This window comes from Falco punctatus (genome assembly GCF_963210335.1).
Source record: "Falco punctatus genome assembly, chromosome: 7".
Lineage (NCBI taxonomy): Eukaryota > Metazoa > Chordata > Aves > Falconiformes > Falconidae > Falco > Falco punctatus.
In genome coordinates, this window is record NC_137587.1 from 47,698,311 (window position 1) to 47,722,228 (window position 23,918).

General features: G+C 45.9%; 1 long non-coding RNA gene across 1 annotated transcript in view; it reads right to left on the reverse strand.

Moving 5' to 3' along the window:
* Positions 1–23,918, reverse strand: part of LOC308067810 — a 206,280-nt gene that overhangs the window by 90,132 nt on the left and 92,230 nt on the right. Inside the window, exon 3 of the long non-coding RNA XR_013929746.1 lies at positions 22,427–22,539. This is a non-coding gene — a long non-coding RNA (uncharacterized lncRNA). The remainder of the gene's footprint in view (positions 1–22,426; positions 22,540–23,918) is intronic.

Sequence of the window (23,918 nt, forward strand, 5' to 3'; positions counted from 1 at the left end):
ATGATGAGCTGGGCAAGTGTGAGCCCCAGGTCCTCCCCAAAATTAGATTATACCCTCAAACCACCTGGAAAGGAAGGGCACTACTAAGGCTTCACTTTCCAATGCACAAGGGGTTTATGTATTAACTTCCTACCAAATTATAAGCTCTTCTAAAATAGATTAAACAGCAATTTTATAACGCTATTGTTGAGTATGATTTATTTTGTTGCATTTTACCTGGCTATAACTCCTTTCATTGCTTAACTGGCTACTCTTCAATACATTCCCCGTCTTTCTGTTTTGGCTCTGAACTTTGGCCAGTTATATTTGGGCCCCTTTTCAGTGTTATTTTACTAACAAGCTTTGTGCTGAATTCCCAGGATGTTTTTGGGTCAGGCTCACAGCCTCCCAAGGGCAGGGCATCACATCCCACCATCCCCACTGGGGTTATCCCCAGGGGGCTTGCGGGATTGTTTCAGCACATAGTGCAGGAGGTCACCACATGCATAGGTGACCAAGGTTTTCTGATAGATCATCTTTGCCCAGAAAGACTAATTAAGAGTTAATGACATTTCTGTAATTAACTGCTTACCATGTGAATATAATTTTGGGGTTAAATAGTCCTATTATGTTAGATCAACATTTATCAAAGAGCTTCAAAAGTGCTTTGTAGGTTCATGCGTCCCACAATCACATGAGGAATTAGAATAAAATTATAGCACAAATATAACTCATACGTATTCCCTCTGGGTCCATTTTTAATCTCTTGTGCTAAGTTTAGTGATTTAATGTTGGCACCGTGATTTTAGAGAGCCTTGTGACAGCAGCAGCACCTACAGCTGAATTTATGGTACCTTACCGTTGAGGCTGCCTTCAGTCATTTGTGAGCTTCTCTAAACAGTGTCTGCACAGGATGAGCTCCTCTCAGGTTTTGTGTTTATAGTCATTTCACCCATAACAGGATCACTATTAGCTGTTTCTCATGAAAGACTTATTTTATATTTAAAAATTTAAAAATATTTATATTCATCCTACTCAGGCAGCTCCAGGAAGATCTCAGATTTGCTGAACTGTAGGTTTTGGAGAGGAGTGTGATACCATTTCACTTCAGTTCATCTGCCACTCCCTCATAGAGATGTCCTGCTCTCCTGGGTCTTCACCCCGGGCATTCTCCCCCTGCTCCCATCACCCAGTGCCACATGCCACTGGACCAGCTGCTGGCTGAGCCGTGGCAAGGGACTCGCAAGGGCCCTACGGATTTAGATGACAAGCAGAAGCCGGTGGGAAGATGCTGCACAGCAGCACTGAAGGCAGGCGAAGCAAAACAGCTCAGAGCTACTTGCTCAGTCAGCGCCGGCCAGCCTGGGCACTATGGGACGGGGGGAGACCCAGCACACCCATACAAAAAGCCTGTGTATCTTTATGATAATAAGAGGTCACAAGAATTAAAAAATCTCCCAGAAAAATCTACAGATTAAATCAGGGATTTACACGACCTGTTTTAATTCTGGCTGTTTATTTCCCTTTACTCTTGCTAGAATTAATTTGATTTCATTCTGGCTCCTCTGAGCTTGAATTTTACAGTAACGTTAATGCACTTCTTATGTAGTTCTGTGCAGGTCCAATATAACACCATATAATTCTAATTAATAACACTCATAGAAGTATACAAATTCTTCCGTATCCACTATAAGCAGCGCAAAATCTAATGCACTTGTGAAAAACACACGATAGGTAATTGGTTAATTAAACCAGTGTGTATTTCCCAGTGCAAGGCAGGATGTTGGCTCGGGGAACCAGGATGCTGAGCTCAAGAAATAAATGGAGTTAGGAGGGAGCATTCTATAACATCTGACTGACAGACCAAGGTACGCGTTATTTATTAACAGAACCTATACCGAAATGGAGGCCAGCATGCTGATGGGGAGCTTCATTAAAAAATAGTATCAGTCCTACATTATCTAAATTACACTTAGATCCATGCTTAATTGCAGTGGATTAGCCTAAACAGGAGTCGCCTCTCAGAAAATAATGAGCTTCATACCTGACACCGGAAGAGACGGGGATGAATTCAAGAGTGCTTTGACTCTTAATCAGGCAATTATATTTGCTTCTTCCTTCTGAATTAATTAAAGAAGAAAATAGCTACAGCATTAAGACACTTTTACAATAAAAACAGATTCATGACCATTTGTAAAAGGCAGAGTGACCCATAGAAACAGGAGATTTCCCAAGACTGACCAAGACCAGTCCCCTGCCAATTCCAATCCTCCCAAAGTGATGGAAAGGGGGCTCCCTTTCAGTGGCGCTGGTCAAGTACAGACATCTGAGGCTCATCTTGCCTGTTTGTACAGGGCTAGTAGGAGAGCCTTGCAAAATTAAGAGGTTTTGTATTTATAATAAGAAAAAACAAAAATCTTTCCACCTTCATTGAGCTCATCTTGACTATTCAGAGCCTTCATACAACCACCTCCAAGACCTTCAAGCTGTCAGCAAGCCAGGTCTGAGCCCACCACCACCCAACATATCCCAGAGCCCAAAGAGCAGTTTGGGGTCCTGTGCTAATAACGCCCTGTCCTCCCTCCCTACACAGGCTTTCACCTTTTAATAGAAGTATCAATAAACAGATGAGAAAGTAGCAGCTGGTTTCTAACCTCCTTTTAGACACCTTCACAGATGCACCTAAGTGAAATCTCAGCTTCAGCGAAGGCACTGGATCCATCCTTACTGAAAGAGCTACCTTAGATTTGCTATAGCTGAGAGAGGCTTTACACCACTTCGCAAGCACTGCCTCACACACCTGAGCCTGTTCTGCTGCTGGCCCTGACCACCGCCCCTGCCTGGCCAGTGCACCCAGCCCCTGCGTTGAGCCCTTCCACCAGACCATGGCAACCACCTCCTGCCAGATACTTTCCCATTCAAAAGTTCATGAAACCAGTCTGGGATGGGAAGCAAAGCCAAGCACAGCTCTTCTGTATCACTTCATGGATCAAAAGTGTTGGAGCATCCAGCTCACTGCAGAACATCCACAAATCCCAAACCAAGCCAAGGGGTCATTTAAACTCTACTTTTATTTCGGTAAGAAAGCATGAAGATTTTTTGCTCGCTGACTGAGTGGCAAGCCCATCAAGCAGGCAATATACACCCATACACCTGCTGATTCATCCTGTATGTGCACTCTATGGCTTCTTAAATCTACAGAGACACAGCAAGCAGAAAAGTATTTTTTTCCCCAGTTCACAGCCCTCAGCTAGTGCGACACCAGAGCCCCACTGATGGCCATCATCTCTGTGGGAGGAAGCTCAGTACAGGCTCATGCTCCTCTTTGCTGAAATTATACCAATTGCTTTGATTAAAGAACATTGTGAGAGCTTTATTATTTACTTATTGATCACAGCAGCTCCATGCTGCACGGAGCTGTAAAGGGCTCCTTAGAGCAGAGATCACATTCTGCGGGCTCTCCTTGATGGGACCGACCCCCTCGATGCTCCCCACTGGCAGCCACGTGCACACCATGCGGTGGGGCGCTGCTCACGTGCACGTGTGAGGGGAAATAAGGTGAGAATGGACAAACTCTGAAGTTGAAAGCAAGCAAATGTGATTCCCTCCTCTGCCTGCAGACCCTTACCTAGCCCAGCCGTACCCATTGCACGCTGCACAGACCTGCTGATCAAAGCCTCTGCGGGAGGAGAGAGGAAAACCAGTGTTTCTGCTTTAGCTTATCAGCCCCATTACTGAAGGAGTTTCCCCTAAATATCAGTTAAAAGGAGATATTTTTTTGCATTAATAGCAGAAACAGTTCATGAGGTTGTGATGATAGATTTTTTTCCCACTTAGGGTCCCATAGAAAAACAACTTTTTCTGACTAGGTCTAAAATCCCCATCTTAGCATCATCTCCTACGTGCACAGCTGTTCCCTGATGCAGGATGCGACCCTCCTCAGTGCCCTGAGCTGGAGCCTCATCACTACACACCCCAGGGCATGGGCAATGTAGGTGGCTGCTTCTGCTCCTTGGCCATTAATAGCGTTCAATCCTATCAGGAGACTGAGGTAGTTCACTACATACAGAAAATAACCCTAAGCCTTCATTCACACCCCACAAAATGACAGAAAACAGGAAAAAAGGAGCCGTGGGGGTTCCCAGAGCCCGGGGTCCCCAGGAGGCAGCGGCACCCAGTGAGCATGGCTGGTGGCACTTCCCAAGTCACACCTCACAAACTGGTACCGCTAATGCCCAGCCTTGACAGCAGTGAGACATGCTGTAAATGACAAAATGCAATGAGAAAGGCAATGAATCACAAAGTAATAAAAAAAGTACAGTAAATCTACCCCAGCCTATACCAGAGGTGGGCTCTTTGGCGCAGTAAACATGCCAACATCAGAAATTTTTCGGTGGTGGTGTGAGGATTTTTTTTTAGGTAGGGTCTTGTGTAACAGCCCTGCCTGAGAAGCGATGGGTCACAGGTAAGCACTACAGCAGTTCACCGAGTTTGAGTGACATTAAGCTTCTTCTAAGAACAATATATCTTGCAACAGCCAGTTAAAACAGGAGAATGGTTTACACATACACACAAAATTATTAAAAACTCTGCCCAGCTGTGCCCTGAAGAGTCAACACCACTCCTGGAAGACACCGACCCGGCCTCTCCAGCTGAGTATTTAGATGGATGCAGCTACCCCCCAGCTTTATGTGCAGCGTAGTGGTGCTGAGAGCTGGAGGTCCTTGCCAGGCTCAGCAGGTGACGGTGACATGGAACCTGTCCCAGCACTTCTTTCCCGATGCTCCCTGCGGTCAGGGAAAGCTGCAGAACACAGCACAGAAACACTGGGACGTGTCATGTCCATTAAAAGCTGCCCCCAAGATCCAGCGCCCCTCCGGTTCTGAACAGACCCAAACCCCAGTTTTGAGAGGTAAAAACACAGCTGGAATACACTCTGTCTGAAACCCAGCCTTTCAATGAGAGTAGGTCTGGACCACAGCATCAGCATTTTTAGTTACAATGTTTATTTATTATTTTTTTTATTAAGGTCAGTTAGCTAGTACTATAATTTTATCTGAACTTGCAGCATTTGTTTTTGCTCTCACTATTCAGCATTTCTGCTGTCAGGCCGTCAGGCACTCGCATACCGTGGAGAGGAGCAAGCACACCCAAGGGTGCTGTCCGAGGGCAAGCTGCAAAGCCAAAAATCAAGCCGGTGTGTCAGCCACCGATGGCCCTGTCAGGTACAGAGGAGCGGTGGGGAGAACAAACAGCCACCTCTCACCAGCCACAATGGGCATCGCACACGCTCCCAGTCTCATCAGGAACCACACTGACAACATCCCAAATCATTGCTGACAGTATGACACGGATGGGGACATCACAGCTCTGACCACGCTCACCATAGCGGGAATGGGGACATCACAGCTTGACCACACTCACCATAGCAGGACAGGGACATCACAGCTCTGACCATGCTCAACATAGCAGGATGGGGACACCACAGCTCAGCAGCCCTCAGAAATCAAACAGTTCCTTTGCACAGCTTAGGAATAATGTTTTCTTGCAACAGAAAATATTTTCCTATTGGTTTGCTCATGTTTGTCATTTGGGAACTTTTTTAACTGTAATTTTAATAGCACCATCCCTCCCTGTGCTATTGCACATCAGTGCAGCACAGGCACTGCACAGCAGTGGCAAGGGACAGGAGGAACCTGTCTTTTCCAGTTGTGAAAAGCACTGAGCCCACAGTCCTGTTGACAGGCACAAGTGACCCTCATCAGACCTCCGGGCCTGACGAACCCTGTGGAGATTCACCCCCAAAATGCAGAGGCAGGACTGCTGCAGCAGCTACTGCCCTGCTGGTTGTGACCGTTTGGGTGGTGGCAGCGGGTGACAGGCAGCCCAGGCCAGCTGGTACAGCAGTACTGGTAGTTACTGGTTTTCCTCCCAGCCGCCCCCCGGGAAGAGAAGTGGCTCGGTTCTGCGTGTGGCACTGCACAGCTGCAGCAGCGGTGGCCTGGCCATACCCAGGGTGACAGGGAGGATGGCACCAGCTGCCTCTTCCTTGGAGCAGGGAATTTTACAAGGATATTAACCTTCCTTCAGGCATGCGAGTCTGGCTGAGAAGGAGCTGGCAAAGGCTGTGCCGCTAAATGTTGCCAGTGAGGGAACATCATGGTGTCACAGCCTCTTTGCAGGGAAGAATATGGCCTCTAATTTTGGATGGGTGATTTGGATGGGATGAGAAAAATTTGGATTTTTCTCACTTCTTTCCCGGTATGCTTTGTATGTTCTTGTGCTCTGAGAGCCCAGACGCTTGCAACACTATCTATCAGGTGTTAGATTTGCTCTTTTGGTTATTTACTGTTCTTTCTTGGACAGGGGCCACGTGGCAATGGCTGGCAACTGCTCCTCGTGTCTCTGCAAACCGCAGAGTCGCTGGTGCCACCCAGAAATACGGATAGGAACATTCCCCTCTGACTGACAGGGCTTTGTCAGAAGGGTTTAGGTGGATAATAGCAGTTTTGAGTTACATGAATTAAGGGAAATGAGATTGGTTTCCACTTTTAGGTGGGTTGAAATACATCGGCAAAAATATTTTGGCAGCTCCTAGTGAACGGAAACCAGTAAAACACACCCAGAGCCATGTGCCACTGTTCTGGTCCCTTGAGAAGTCTTCTTCTAATATTCCCTCCACAGACTGGACTCACAGGTGGAATGGCCTCCCAGCATTTCAGTGTTTAATTTTGGGAACACGGGGCCCAAGGATTTGCAGAATAAGCCTGGGTGATGCTCCTCTAACAGACCTGCAGTAAGCAGACTCCAAAGGAAGCCAGGGCAGCCGCTGCCGCGGTGCATTGGAAGTAACATTTGCTGGAGTGCTCCGGAGTCAGGCACATGTCCTGAAAGGCTGCCATAAATTATAAATCTGCATATGTGCAGCGGAAAAGATGACCCATTAGAAAACCTTTCAAATACAGAGAGCCTCCCAGGAGACAGGGTTGTACATTATTCACAGAAATAACCCTGACGGCACAAAGATTTGTAGAGCATTTCAATTGCCCTGAGATAATTAAGAATTTGTTCAGTGAACAAAACTGGAAACCTAAAAATCACAGCAGCTGAACAAATTATTCCAAAATCTGCCTCATTTATTTCATGGTGATGTAGATATGCAGAAAAATAACATAAGATGCAACTTCAGTAGCTTAAGTTAAGCTGGGAAACACAAAACACGGGAGCCATACCACGGACGTCCCAGTCACCTTGCATAGGAGATCTCAGCACCTCTACCCATAACTTCTGCTGTAAGCCAACTCCGAAGGAAGCTTTGCCCAGTTTTTGGCCCAGCTCTTGAAAAACTACCGATACCGGATTCAGAGCACTGATCTGGTAGCGTTTGTATATTCAGCGTATATTCAGGTCTGCAGTTCTCATTTCCAGTCTCTCTGTTGATGGATAACTAGTATCACCAAAGTCCTTCTGGTTAAAACGTAGCTTTGGATAATAAACTTGCTCCCTTTTAAAGCAGACCTGGCATCCAAACCAAACAATCCTTTGCCAGAGGGTATTTTATCTAAGGCTGAACATCATGTTTCTAGGTAGCTAACATAAGGCTACAGATCTAACACTGTATGCCCAAAAAGCTAACACCAGGAACTGTTCAGTGATACATCCAGGCTGAACATCATGTTTCTAGGTAGCTAACATAAGGCTACAGATCTAACACTGTATGCCCAAAAAGCTAACACCAGGAACTGTTCAGTGATACATCCAGTGCCCTGGAGTTTCATTTCACAACAGTCCTTCTTTTAACCACGACAGGAGTGACACCTGGCTTTTAACTTCATGCAACATGTATGGACTTCATAACGATCCCAAAGATCACTGCTTATATTTCTGAGAAAGCAGAGTGTGTACAATTTTTGCTAGAGGTGGCTGTTTTATTTTGAAAAGGAAGCTGATGTTTCAGCTTCATGAAATTGAGTGCTGCCTGATGCATCTGGCATACTGACAGAAGATCAAAAGCAAACTGACTATTCCAGCCACCTCCGGTCTGGACAGGAGAACAGAAGATGTGGGAATGAAATGCTACAGCAGCTCAAAATAAAACCAAGCCAAATGCGGGGTACTCCGATCCGGAGCACCCCAGAGAGGAGCACTAGCTCTGCCATCTGCATGCTTCATATTTTTCATTTGTTTTTTCAAAGGACCATTTTCAAACGTCCTATAAAAGATGACACTGTCAAATTGCTGCTTTGGCGTTAAATCAATCGTAGGACCATTTCTAGGCTCCAACGTACCAGCTCACTTTCTGGAAGTGTTGCACACTCCGTGGTGGCCATGCAAACCTTGGGAACTGCAATTCTGCCCAAGGCATGCCACGGGCTGCTGCCCTCGCTACTATGAGCCTGACAGCTGGCTCAGCAACCCTTAGCACTGCTGCTGAGCTGACCTTTTTGGCTGCTGACATTTGGGGAATTTGTAGAGCAGCAAGCTCCAGTAAATCTTGTCAGAATTAATATAAAAGTAGACACACTCATTAACATCCTCCCTCAAATAAGGGCTGGGTGGCTACGGCATCATTACACCATTTGTCATCATTGTCTGCAATGGAAAGCTGGAAGGTGAGCGATGCACCGGGATGTTGAGCTTGCCAGCACAGGGAGACAGCGTGCACCACCTCCTGTTACCATGGCAAGGGCATGCCTGGCCAGCCTGGAGGTCCCACAGCCAGAAGAGCTACTGGAAGACAGGTGCACCCTGCACCCATGAATTCCAGTCCTCTGACCCGCTGGAGACCCATGGTCTCAGTATCAGTACATCAGCCATGTGGGGTAGACTGTTTCTGTGCATGTTAAGAAAAACACCAAATCTCTCCAGAAATGTTCGCTGAGGCACCACAGTTTGTTACGGACTTGTCACCAATCCACTTGTCAGCTCCAAGGAGTTTTCATGCTCCTGTCATTATGCTGCTGCTGATTTCCCTTATTGTGCTTTCGGGTCAGGCCACAGGAGAGAGTCTATCAAAAACAAGTGTAATTAGTGATCTGTGAAGCACTTGTAGGGTCACAAACTGCCAGCCCCCTGACCCCTCCTGAGGAAGTCATCCCACCGGGGCTGATTTCAGATGCAACCCAACACAGCTCATCCTGTGCCAAGCCAGGGTCCTTCCAACCCTTTCCCTCCCCAGCAGCTCTCAGTGCTGCCTCTCATGCACGCATCATCCAAGCATGCCTGCCATTAAGGGATTTTCCAATGACAAGCATCTTTCCACTGCAAACCTCAAGAGGTGCCACGCACAGACAAACATCCCCATGCCTGCCCAGCCCGGACCTGTGAGAAGAGCCAGGAAAGAGCTGGTGCTGCAACAGCACTGGGTCAGCCCAGGATGGTCCGTTCTCCACCCCAAGGACATGAAACAGACTGTGGGCTGAGCCTGGTGGACCCTTGGATCTCTTACTGGTACCATCATCTTACTAATTAAGATCTTATGCTTGTTGGTCGGGGGGTTGGTACTGAACTGTCCCTCACAGTGAAACTCACATGTTAGGCTATGGATTGGCAAGTTGGTTACTTCCACGTCTTTCAGTTGTGTCTTTCATGAACCACTTCTGAATGTACACGCAACAGAACTACTACGGTACTGCAAAGGGATATAAAACTGTCTGGTAATGCTCTTTTTCTAAATGAGTTTTACACATGCAAGAGGAGACACCTATAAAAATATAGAGAGGTAGAGCTGATGTAAAGGTTGAGGCAATGATGTATGCACGGGGTCACCATTAAAATTACCATTTGTATTATGCCCAGGTCTTTCATTTCCTCGTCAGAGGGACCACAGAACTTTCTTTGATTCAGGTTGTTCAAAATAACCCCAGAATGGATCAGCAAGCCCCAACACCACCATGGTTAGGGTCCACACCAGTTCCAGACACTACCGATATCTTTCACTTAGACACATTTTCCTCCAAGTCAAGGCCATCGTGTCACCTCCTGAATCTGCTTCTAGTGTCAAGCTGCAGGTAATGAACCGCTCACCTGGACCTTCTCCAGAAAGCACAGTGAGTTCTGTAGAAAATCTCACAGACTGCTGATTTCTGGCAGCTTTTCTTTCCAAATTACCAACAGGCGGGATATAGCTGGGGTTCATTCTGCCTTGCACTCACAGTGAGCTCTGGTGCCAGCAGCACCAGGCAGCGGCACGCACAGCGACCCTGCTCCATGCTGCTTGAGCTCCCTCGGTTCTGCAAGCCTCTCGTTTCCAGAATCCAGGGGGTTCAAGACCACATAATAAATTAGTAACAAAGGATGGGAACGGCCCCATGCCATCCGTCAGACCACCTCACATCTGATTTCTGGGCAGAGGCAGCCTGCATGATCAATAAGAGCTACACAAAACAAACAAACAAAACAAAACAGCAACCAGCAAATGTTTCATCTATGGGGCTGAAGTACAGAATTGGGGAAGGGGAATGACTAAGGAGCCAAAGAGGTGGGGAACTCACCCCAAGAAGACAGAAGACCACCTCTTCAGAGCTAACAGGTCAACACTTAAGCAATCCCATGAACAAATACACAGTTAAAAGAGCACAAAAACCCAGACACCTGCTGCAGAGGATACCAGGGTGGTGAGGTCCTTGCAAAGCAGGGAGGGTGGACATAATTACTCCCTACCACACAATTATCTCCTCCAAACACATCTACCTAAGTATTTTCAATTCCTTTGAGAAGCCTTTTGACAATGGAAAAAAAAAAAGCCAAAACAAACAAACAAAAAAAAAAAAAAAAAAGGAGGAAAAAAAGAAACAGAGGCAGTAACACCCTTGTTGGCCAGTTAAATCCATACAATACTGTTGGGAAAAAATGGTAGAACAAAATGATTGTCAGACAGACACTTGAGCTTCCTTCTCTAATATAAGTAAATAAATTAATGAATAATTCTAGTTTCACAAAGTAGAAATCCCTGGAGTTTTCATGCATCAATTAAACACCACAAAAAGTTAAAATGACTGACTGAATTCTTGAAGCAAGTAAAATTGTGGGAAATTCAACACCTATTGAACAGAGCCATTAGCAACTAGCACTTGATACCGAGAAACTGAAATTAGACATCAAAATTCATTGTAAGTGCCTAAATGAGGGTGAGGTCATCTCCTTAATTAATTTACTCATTAACATTCATCCACCTGGCCCAATGTGAAACCTAAGACTGCACTATAAGCCTCTCCTGTTTTTCTTCCCATCCACTTCAGTAGAAGCCTCAGTTGGCTTCAACAAGAGTAGATAGCTATCAGGAAAGGCAATGTGCCTGGATATACCTATCCTCAATAAGTGCTCCAGGAGAGCCTTCAGGATATTTTAGCAATTCATTAATGGGAAAAAAAAAATTTAAAAAAATCCCAAGTTATCTCTGTAAACCCTCTAAGGACCTCTTCAGCATACAGAGTAAATTCGTGCTGGCACAGGGTAGGGCTTAAAACTCCGTTCATTTTGCCTGTGATAATCAAATGTGAAGCTCTGTCAGGTAGAAGACTTCATATTAAAAAGATGAAAACTAATTTCAGTCCTGTGTTTTCACTATAAAAATGTAATATCCCAGCAATATTCAGAAGAGAAGATGCATAATTTCCAGTGGAAGAGCACGAGACAGAACCAGCGGTACCGATGCCTGAGAAATTCCCTTGTGAAGGCTGTCCCCCCCAGTCGACATGCACGTGCACTGATCAGATAATAAAGGAAGATATATGTGATTTCTGCTCATCAGTGCTAGAGCCACAGAAGTTTAGCATTATAAATAGTTCATTATGGCTGGGAAGGGCTTATTGCCAGGTCGTACAGTCCATGCCAGGGGTCACAGCTGAACAACTGAAAACACAACTGCTAATCTGGTTAGTTCAGCTCCGGTCAAAACCATGCATGGTCAGTTGTGATAACAGAGGCTGGGATGCCAGTCTGGGACAGAAACAACATGATGCAGAGGTGAAATAAAGTTTTGCTGTCACAGGAAAAAACAAGAAACTGTTGGGTTTGTGCTGAGGTAACCCTCTGCACAAGCACCACAGTGATGAAGGGCTCCAAGAAGATGCCCTAAGCAGTGCTGCCATTTTGGGGGCTGATGGAGACAGTCAAACTCCAAGGGTATCTGCTCCCCCAGATCTAAACCTGCAGTGCCTTGTCTTTCTTCCCTGTGCCCTATGCAGAGAAGCTCTTCCCATCTTAAAAACAAAGCCTCAAACAAAACCAGAACCCTTCCCTTTTTGTGCACTGCAGATTTTTCCAGCAGACAAGCCCGTTCCTGTAAATTCTTCCCTTGTCATTGGGGGGAACCTGGGAACATTCCGATTCAGCGAGTTTATCAGCCTACAGAACGGTGAGCCATGTAAATGTACAACAGCACCTTGTACTCCGGCAAATCTGCAGGAGTTGTAGCCAAGCACCTGGATTGTTTTTACTTTTTTTTTTTTAATTATTATTTAGGAGGAATGCAGACACATTCTCCTTACATCTCTACCGCACAGAAGCGGAGGCAGAAACCTCCCTGGTGGCAGCCAGCCAGAGTAAAGTGAGATGGCAGCTCCTGTGGAGAGGCTGGGCAACAGGCTGAGTGAAGGGACCAGAAGTCAGAGGCAGCTCCTACCAGCGATTCCAAAGCCAAGAGGACCTCTTCATCCCTCAGCCCCAATGCCTTTGACAGATAGTTTGGCCATCCGCTTCCCTAAGCCATCTGCTCTAAACCCAGCGAAACCCTGGTTTTTCTTAAATACACAGCAATGCCCAAAGAGCAGCTGTGCCCACTGCTTTCCGGCTCTCCAAGAGGAAAGTCCAGGGAAGCAGGATGGGAGGTTCCACCAGCTGGGAGAGGCATGAGCTCGCTCCCCAGCCACACCACTCCAGGGACAGGGAGCACCGCGCCAGGACACACTGCTCCGTGAGAGCAGCAGGGATCCAACTTGGTCAGATGAAGAGTTCTAGGAAGGTGAGTCCCAAGAAGGAACACCTTCAGCAGAGCAGGAGTCCACCTCTGAAGAGAATCTGCAAAGCAATCAGAAGCTCTGAGCAATTTAAAACTCTTTACCTAATCAGAGTTGCTGCTGAACAGCGCAGGAAACAGTGAAATCACCACTTCAGAAGCACTGTCTTGATTTAGATGAATTCAGGCTCTCTGAAACCAAGCATATTAGCCACCCAGACATGCATGGAGGACTTCTGGGAAAATCAAGAAGGTTGATGATCATATTCCCCCACCCACAGGGAGGGAAGCAAACACTGAACCGCAGAGCTCACGGTGAGGGCTGAGCAGATTGCACTGTTGTTCTGCATGCCTCTAAGGAGGAGGATTTGTTGCCAGCCGTTTTCCAGGATTTAATCTCTTCCCTCCACTTCCCGTGGTAGACTAGAAACCAATTAGTGCTGAACAAAGTGGTGGAAGTTATCTCGAGTTTTGCTTTGATGCCAAACCGCTGAATCCAAAGACTAAACCAATGTGGCTCCAACTCCCTTGCCTTGCCTCACCTCAAAAGGGCAGGATGGAAGGGAATTATTAATTCCACCTCCTACTGTTTCCAGCACTTCAGGAGCTTATTCCCAGCAAGAGCGCACTGGGTTTTGAATTTACTTCCAAAAAATCTTCAGCTGTCAAATTCCTCAGAAAGATGTGTTAAGAAGAAAAACTTCCCAGGAAAGCAAGTGAAACCTTTTTAGTGAAGAGACAGAATATATTTATTTTTCAATAATAAAGCCCCAAAACATTGACAAAGCCACAAGGGTCAGAATAAAGCTAGTGTTCCTCCATTAAAGACAGCAATGTTCCTTCTCTGATGTCTCCAAAGATGCATAGTTAGTTAGGCATGCATCTTCCCAGGCAATCCTCTGCAATGAATTTTTTAAATCAGTCACTGAAATCACAGGCAGAAGCACCAACTAACCATTTGGATGTACAGCGATTTTAAAAGCAAAATGCCAAATCCACATATATTAGTATTAATTCACATCACAGATGAAAAAAATACTAACTGCAAAGCTGTTTTTGTAGGAACTGAAAGGAAAATAGAAGTATTTTCAGTATAAGAGGACATTAATTTCCCCAGTCCAGATTATTTCCTTTCCTTTAAAGTATTTCCTCCCAGCAGCAGACAGATTTATGGGTTAACTCTTCGGCGTACACCTGCTCCTCAACTCATCAGCCAAATGAACCTTATGTCCAGGCATCCCTAAGAACCTGAGACAGTCACAGCTGTTATCCAGAAATGCAGGCTGAGGAGATCCACATAACACCACTGAAACACGGTGCTGTGTGGAACGCTGTGCCGTTGGAAATCCCTGCCCATAGACCACGAATCTACCACCACCCCAGCACCTCAGCTGGCTGCAGCTTCCTAGGTACCTCACCTCACACAGCCAGTTTAGAAAACCACCTGCGTCAAGACTGTCCCTTGCCAGGTGAGAAAGACAATCAGAGAAGCCAAGTCATACTCTTGGAGATCCTCCTGCTCAGTGACACTGCACTTACACAAGGGGGGAAGACAGCAGACTTGAAGGTGACACGTCTGACTGTATGGGGAGTGGGACACAGGAGAGCAAGTGAAGCCCTGGAGGTACGCGCCTGCAATCCATCTGCAGGTCAGCTGCTCCAGTTAACTCTCATGCGTGGAAAAACTGGCTCTGTGCAATTCACAGCACTCAAGAAACAAGTCCTACCGCAATGCGGAGCATCACAGTTTCATCTCATCCTTTTCCTCCTCCAGCCTGTTTGCGATTTCACACTGAGATTGAAGATCTTCTGCAAAATAGATTGTCATTTTTTCCTTATTTGTACACAGCTGGAGCAATGGGGTCCTCATCCATCACAGAGCTTCCTGAGTGGCAAAGACTTACAAGCAGTGAGTAGTAACCATGCCACCAAGCAGCCTTTCCAATGGGGTAAAAAACCCAGTATCACTCACCACCAGCACTGCAGCCTCCCCAGCAGAAGGCAGTAAGAAGGGCAGCCTCTCTCCTGCCCAGCAACAGTCCTGTTTCATTTTCCCTGCTCCCCAGAATAGAAGCTGATTATTTAGCTATGAAGCATTTGAAGCCCCAAACAAGAAAGGCAAGAAAGAAAAGGACAGGCTCGGCGACACAGCTGCCCAGCTACTTCCAGCCTCAGCACCAGCTCAAGAGTTTGTTTCGGCCTCCAGTGGGAATTTGCAGATCACAACTTCCAAAAAGGGATTTCATGCACATTTCTACTGCTATTAGAAGTGTAAAACAGCCGCTGCTGGTGGAACAAACCGAGCCCATGAAAGCAGAATTTGCTTCTTGAACAACTCAAGTACAGCCAAAAATAACACGAAGAAATCGGCACAAGTGATATGCTGCAGTAAGGAAGAATACAAAAGAAATAGGTTAAAAAAAGAGTTCCATTATCATGCAGCATAGAAAAACAAGTAATAAAATAAACTCCAAGACAAACTGGTGGTGAAGAGGGACATTTCACTATGTCATCTAGGTCATGTAAATAAATCTTATGGCTGTGCTTGTGTTTGGAATTGTGTGAACATCAGGACCCTTGCTGCAAAAGCAGCTATGACACTGAAACACTCAAAGCACATACTCTTATTAGCTTTAATTCATCAGCATCGCCAGTCTGGGCTATCAAATGCTTTTGGGTGATAGGCTCAAATGATTTGCAACCGCCAAAGTACATTTGAAGAGCCTGTCACTAGCACAAAGGGCCAGAAGTGACACGGGATTTGGAAAGACATTCAGACACCAAGAGCTAGATAATATAAGATATCGAGCACAACATCCAAACTACTGTACCCCGTGCACCAGCGAGTCATGGGCGAAGGAGAAGCCACGGCAGGAAGGAGGAATTTGTAGCCTAGCTTTTTAGGCTATTCCAGCAGCACTGTTACAACCCCTCGGAGAGGTCTGCACCCCAAACAAAGCCGGGCAAGGCAGCTTCTGGAAGTCTTTGCAGTTTCAAGGATGGCATACAAGGACTTCTGACACCTTCAGTCCTTTGAGATTTGAGTTCAATCAAAGCTGGAAAGTTGAATAAGGCATTGATTTCTGATTAGAGAGATACACTGCTTGCCTGTTTAGCTGTGAAAAGATCAGAAAGCTGACTCTGTGCCGTTCCTTTGCAGATCAACTTCAAGTCACCAGCAGTGAAATGACTCTCCCATTGTCATGTGACTGCTGGAGCAGCACCTGGGAAGAATTAACATTCACAATATAGCTACTGCAGTTTTCTGTGTTTCACCACAGCTCAGTACAAGACCTACAGAGCAATCTATTTGAGTCACTTATCGCCAGAGCAGAAACAGCCGGTCACTTCTCTCCTCAAATTTATACGTGGTTGGGACAAATGGTGGCCTCATAGGTCAGGAAAAGGAAGAAAAGGTGGTTGCACCAGCCTCCCCTGTGACTGACTGGAGAGGACGTAAGCAGCAAGAGGTAAGCCAGACACTTTCAGTTAGGCACAAGTCCTTGCAACATCAGCTGGGCATCAGTAAACCAACTGGCATCCATTCTCACTACCACATGGTATTACAGAAAGATTACTCAGACCTCTCTTCCCAACTCAGTTTGGGAGGTTTTTTTCCTCAAGGACAATCAGAAGAGGCTGATCTTGTTTCTGTCTGCATGTCAGCAACACCAGGTAGAGCGCACAGCGTTCACAGTTGTATGTATTTGTTCTGCAGCACCAGGAGCTCCATGCAGCTCCAGCAGGACCCCACTCAACCACCTGGTGGGCATGCTCACCGGCCAGCCTGCATGTCCCGGGGAGCCGGCGGCAGGAGAGACAAAGTACGGGTGTACAGCTGTTGTGAAACAAGATTTCCAATCCACTTCTCAATCACAGGTGAACCTGCACTCTGAGAGGAGATATCATGCAGACATTTGAGTATTTGAGCATTCAAGTGGTGAAACAGAGAGAGAAGATCCCAAATCATCTTGCTCAAGTGACTGGTATAGGAGGCAGGGGCTACACTGAGACCTCCTCACAGTGTCACAGCAGGTGGCTCTTTCCCTCCCTACGGTTCAAAAAGCTTTGGCTGGGCAAGGGGCACGCTGGACTCTGAGGACTGCCTTAGGATGGAGGGCACAGTTTCACTGAACTTGTTCATATCGCGGAACCTGGCTTTTCTGATGCACCCAGATACAAGCATAATTACCATGGCGGCAGCAACAGGTGCATGACGGGATTTATTTTCCCTTGGTTCAGCTGCAACCCCAAACCAAAAAGGGTACCTTTGATATCACCTTATTTTCTATGACTACACAGATGAAGCCAAATTAAAATCAGATTCTTTCTCAGATTGGCTTCCTATTAAACTAAGAAAAAAAAAAAAAGAAAAAACCCACAACTTATTGAGGACCCAGAATATACCTTGATTAGCTACACAATAATCTTTGTCTTAGCTGTTAATACAAAAGCCACACAGTTGCAGGCAGCACAGAGAAACTGGGTCTAACTCCGAGCCTACAGACTTCCCCCTTGTTTGCACTACAGAGAAATCTCAATAAACTCTACACTTCCCATGCTTATGTCAGGACATATGAGACTAGTTTTATTGTTCTCTGTTAAAACAAATAAATTTAAAAAGCCAATCACAAAAACTACTAAGCGGTAAACGTTCAGCAATCTGTATATCTTATCCAAAAAACGCTCGTGTCAGAATTTCCACTGCGTCCCCCAGCACTAATAAAAAGGCAATATTTTTCAGATGAGAAAAATAATAAAATAATAATTACGCATGTTTGCTAAATTAGGTAAATTATTAATGTTGCCGTTATGTCTGGGATGGCAATAACAGGAATTCCACCTGAGCCAACTAAAGGGTGTTCAGACCCATTACCTACAAAAACTGCAGGATCAGAGAGCAGGCAGAAAGCTTCCTAGATGCTTTTCTTAAGAGAGCACCTCCACAGGCTCAGCACAACAGACACATTTCTTGATTAATGAGGCTGCTTCTCTCCCCAGCTTTAGCCAGACAGATCTCATTTGGACTCAGCAGAAAGAAAAATCAGAAACTGTTGTAGTTAAGTATCTGGAAGGTATGATTGCTACCTGGAGCGAGAGCTGCGTGAGGCACCCACATAATTCTGCCTCCCAACTGCCCCCAAAGCTCTGGGTTAGTTTTACCCAAACACAGCCTTTGTTCACAGCTCTCCACACAGGCTGGACTGTAAGCTCATCTGTTACCTGTGAAGAAATCCTCCTAACGCCCACCACTTCACTCCAAAGCTGGTACGTGTTCAGCCCAGCATGAAGGACATGATCTCCAACCTTTAGGCCAGGAACCTCACTGTTACCACATGGAACGACAACTCCTCTGTGTGAATTACTGTCCTGGGGATTCGGAGCGAGGCGTTTTGCTTGCTTCCTCCCCGTTCTCAGTTGAGGACAGGTTATTCTCGAGTTGGAGGAGCAGAGGGGACTCACGCCAGCGTTATTGCCCGTGTCTGGTAATGGGTAAACCCCACGGGAAATCCTTCGAGTTGTCAGAGGCGATACAGCAGAAGCCCCGTACAGTTGCAACTGATACCCACAGAACTCACATCACAGGCCTGCTTGAACCTGTCACCTTGGGCAAATGACATAAATACATTTCTCCTACAAGGCCCCATACTGGAGAAGACATAAGCAGGTGTTAGTGCAAAGAAGTATAAAAGACCATGTGGTTTCGTACTCTGAGATATTACATAACTCAGCAAGTAACTAAGCTTCCCATGAGACCCATCACCAGTCAGATTTGTCCCTGGAGTGACTGCATTAACATCTGCAGAGTCACCCAGGTACCAGCATCAGCTGCATCCTTCTGCAGAGCCTGGAAGCACTCCTGCAACAGCAAACCCACCATGAGAACCAAGGCCGCCCTGTGAGGGAACCACTGCAATGACCAACCAGATTTATTTGGGAAGTTTTATTTGCACAGGATTTAAATTTTTTATCTACTCCTAAAAGAGGTGCAGATAAACTTCCATTTATTCTAATCATTATGAGGAAAACTCAGGATTCCTCCTTGCTCTTGGAGGATTTTATGGGCAGAGGTAGCATGGCAGCAATTGCCTAAGAATGTTTTTAATTTCACCCTATGTGTGAAATGGCCAAATAAAAAATCTAGCCAACAGAGTCCAGTGAGTTCAACCAGCTTTAAAGCCAAGACCTCAAAAAAGACCTCGTGGCCTTTTAGTCCTTTAAAATTAAGAGAGTACCGAGGACTACTATGGGAGACCGAGAGGTCCTCAGCAGGATGCTGAAAACATTAAAGAGAAGACAGTGCTTGTTTTGTCATATTTTGAATGGCTCCCATGCCAAATGCGAAGACTGAGAGCATTAGTGGGATTAGACGATTGCTCTCCTCAACCCAACAAACTAGGCAAGCATCCCTTCATTTGGTGATAAGCCTCCCAGAAATGGGAAAACAGGATCAGAGAGAGGGAAGGCAGTACTGAGTTGCCAGGGCTCTTACCAAGACCCAAGGTAGGAGGCAAAGCATGTGGAGGACGAGCAACTCAGCAGCACCTCCAGGATCCCTCTTTCTACATTCACAAAGGGTGGCTGTTGCTCACAGCCTCCATCACACCAAGCTGTCCCAGTCTAGATGCATGAAGCTGACACTTTCAATATTTCCAGGTGAAAAGCTGGCAAACACACAAAAATCCAAGACCTAGTCTGCATACGTAAGAGATTTCAATAAGTAATGTACTGTAAGAAAGAAATCAAACAGCCTGCAATGTTTAATTCATTAACCTTACTTCCACTGGGAATGGATATGAAACCAATCATGGTTTGATTCATTTTGTCTGTTTCTATCAGTCCACCAACACGCAGTGCAAAATTCCAGGTAATGTGAAAAGGTGACACTAATTACTTGGCAGCACGATCCTGCAATCTGTCCTGCTGTACAGCCTTCCCACATGGCCCAGCCGAGGCCATACCCAGTCAGTGACCCAGAGAAATCATCCTCTGTCAAACACCTGCAATTTAAGGCTGGAGGTTTTACAGGGATATTGTGCGGATGCAGTGCGAGGGTTTTCCACCAGCTGTACTGCTGCAAAGCAGCTAGGAAATCTGCTCTGGTGAGGAATACAGGAATTCACAGGGAAGCCTCTACTTAGGCTGCCCCTAGCAATAATTAAGATGAATATTCCTACAGATTTTTTTTTTTTAGATTTTTTTTTTCCAAAATAAAGAAAAGGCTAATGTTTATTAGTAGGACTTGCCCATGCTCCTACGCGATTTCATAGAGGGGAGGAAGGACAGGATTCACATCACCTAACTGCAGATGCACGCTGCTGTGTTTGCATCGGAAGGGTTTGTTCCCTTGGCTCACCAGACAGCTCCTGTGAAGAGCCAGGCTCCCATTTCACACCGATTCCTAACAAAAATGCTTTAAATTATCCCACCGAGATGTTTATTTCTATTAGGCTGTCTAGACTGTGGTGAGACTGGCCTCCTAGCCTGGCACCTACGTTTTCCCTGAACTGGTCCAACCTCCTGCAGGCACACACCAGTCTGCCATGGGCACCATCACAGAAACAACCCCTGGAAAGGCCAAGCAAGGTGAGAGAACTTTCTCATTAAATTTCTCATTAAAACATCATGAATATGACAAATAGGAGGCAAGATGAGAGAGGTCCAAATAAGGCCAAGTGTATGTGGGACATGGAAAGAGGGGCTGACCACGGTCACCTCAGCACATCAGGTTTGGCAATACCAGTCTGCATTCCCCTCCAGAAGGAACAGAAAGTCCCCACCACTCTCACATCTTCAGTCCCACTGAAGACACTGCATTTGCCTTTCTGCAGCCTGAGTAGAGTTTACCAGTGACTAAACTAAAGCCACCAACTACCATCAGGAAGACCCTGACTCCACTGAAGTCTACAGAAGTCTGGCCAAAGACTTCACCACAGACAGTTTTGGTTGTTCTGCCCTCCAATTTATCTATCAATAAATATATCAAGGGCTCTTCACATTACAGTGTGTCTCACCATCACGGCAAAGTCAATCAGAACAAGAAGACATGTTGCAAAATGCGTTAAGAATTCCCCTGAAATCTAACCAGGGCTTGCTGAATTAGTCACTGCAAAACCATCATCCAGTATTCTTTTCCTCTCTCTGTTCTGGTCAGAAGCCACAATATAGGTGTTTAATGAGAGTAATAACTTTCTTAAACAAATCTTGCCATGGAAGATGTTTATTTGCCAAGACAGAAACTCTTACATGATCTTCTAAAGGCAAATATTAGCAAATCAGCAATTATTTTAAGCTGCTGATGCTGTCTCCCATAATGTTCTCTCTTCACTTTAAAAGAGCCATTTTCCCTCTGTGACAATTAAACTCCTAGCATTACAGGTTAGCACAAATACTTTCTCAATGCAGATACTTTTACAAGCAAGACTCACTAGTAAGCCAGCATTAATATGTCATCCTGTAGACATAACAAAATCAATCTTTTTCAAAAATTGGCCAGCAAACAACATCAAATGTCACAGAGCTAAGTATCATACAGAAAGATAGCGGCTATCCCGGCACACAGAGCTTGTACCTCAACAGCTGGAAATTGAAGCTGTCTTTCAAATCCCAGTTTCACTGCTCAGCTCTGCTAGCAACCAACCTCTTCCCAAGACGTCTTCTGTGGCACCCTCCACTGTCACTCCAAAATATATTAGCAATGAATAAAAGATACTACAGACAAGGTCAAGCGACAGGTCAATTTGGAATGGGAGCAGTCACACATCATTTTGCAGTACTTGACCTCTAAATCCCATTGTTACGCAAAAAAAAAAAATAAAAATCACCTATTCAAGACACAGACTGAGCTCAGTAGAACGGGTACACTGTTTGCACCTTCCAGCTTCCCCAAGAAGCACAGGTTAACTTTAAAATTCCCCTCATTACCCGTGAAGCCTCAGTGGTTAATTACCCCTCCGCTGCAGGCTGTACCAGATAGGCGAAGCAAGGATTTGGGGGAGTGTGCCAGGCAGGACCTGCTCAGGGCTCCCTGCAAACAGACCCATAAGAAATCAAACTGTCCAGCACACTGGAGAAACTCTCATGGTTTTGGTTGGTTGGATGAGTTTTTTCCCCTGATTCTGAGTGTAAAGATGCACCAGCTACATTCATACTTGTAAAACTTTCGGTTGATTTGGGGACATTCTTCTTCAGAAATAAATGAAACCATTTAAGCAAGAGGTGTTGACTTATCTGGGAGCACTGAGTGCATTCAGTGGCATCTAACAGACTCTACATTTGATAAAAACTTTTTGATCTACTAAATGATATGTCATAATAACTGCTTCAAAGAAGAAGAAAAGAAAAGGCTGCTGAAGCTTTAGCTATAACTTTACAATCAATAATGAGCAATGTTTGTGTGGGATTTGATCCAGGACTCCATTTTTCTTTTTATTTGAATGCATTTGCCTGGCAGGTGAATACCAGCAGAGGGAAGGCAGAAGAGCTTACCAAGTGTGCTTCTCTATTAATGATTTTGGATTATATGTAAAGCCATCTCAGACAATACCAGAAAGCATCTCCTCCAGCAACGCAGTTATTTTTCTTAAGAAGTTCCAGATGTCCTAAAGAAACACATAAATCATACTGTTACAACCCCAGTCAGGATTTAAGGTCCCTCAGCAGGCAGAGCAGGAGGTTTGTGCTGCAGCTCCTCTTGCCGTGGCCAGCAGGACCTGTGCAGCTGCTGCTGTCCTGTGCTCTGCACAGCCCGGAGACATGCCAGCACTGCACAGGACAGACAACCACAAGCCACGGATGAAGCACTGAGGTGTGAAGTTTTATAGCTCCTGACACAGCCATCATGCTGTCAGTATTTTTGTTTCTAGAGGGAAAAACTTCCTTTCACAGCCTGCTTTCGTCATAGTGTTTTATACAGGTATGCAATCTTGCTTTTTCCCATCCTTCACTTTCCCCATTCATTTTTTCCATTTGCCCTCTAACTTCAGGAGGAGAGGGCATTATTTTTCTTCCTCAACTAGTTATCTCCCATCCTTGCCAACAAGACAGCCAGGACACATCGGTCTGGACAGCTCAGATCAGCCGTGCTGCCAGGGATGGAGCAAGCACCACGCTCATGGGCAGCGTTCGCTCAGGGTCTGCGCACCGACAGTGAGCACTGAGGCACACCTGCTAGCACGGGAGTCTGGATTTGCTGACATTTACAAAGGCATTTTTTTTAAATAGAGCCCTCAACACCTGGAATTTTCTGTAAACGCCTCAAGCTCTGATTTAGCACCGCTTTCACCAGTGCAGCAGAGACTGTTCAAAGGCACATGCTCCCCAGTCACTTCTCTTAATTTATGCACTCTGCTCTCAGGCAGAGGCGAAAACTGTAACGCCAGGCACATCACATCACTACGGCTTCCAAACGCCAGTGTCAGCCAGGACAGTCCCTGCAATCTTTAGCTGGGAAGCCAGCACACCAGCCAGCAGCACCAACAAAGTGTTTTCAGCTCAGAAAAGAGGAAAGGGGCGCAGCTACGCGTGCCCCCTGCCTGCCCCTCAGCTGCAGCACCAAGCTGCACACAGTGCATGCAATCGGGGGGGGGGGGGGGTGGGCAAGCTTACCCATGGGTGTTAAGGACACGCCACTGATCTCGCTCCTTTCTACCTTTCTTTGGCATATTCTAAGTATTCTCCTTGCAGGAGGGGAACCCACAAGGAGCATCTGACCCTACTATTCCTACTGGTTACCTTTGAAATGAGACTAACACCAGAAAGCAGGTACAACAGGCTGAATTAAGACAGCAAAAGTCACATAGCAAGCCAGAAACACGTGCCTTGTGTTTATCAAGCTGTAGAAAGCGTTTCACAATCCACTGTAATTTAATATTGCCAGTTTGTGACTCATGCCATTACTTACTTTCATTGCCCCGTGTACTGCCAGGGAGGCAGCAGGCACAGCGGATGGAGGGACACCAGATGACAGTGAAGGATGGGG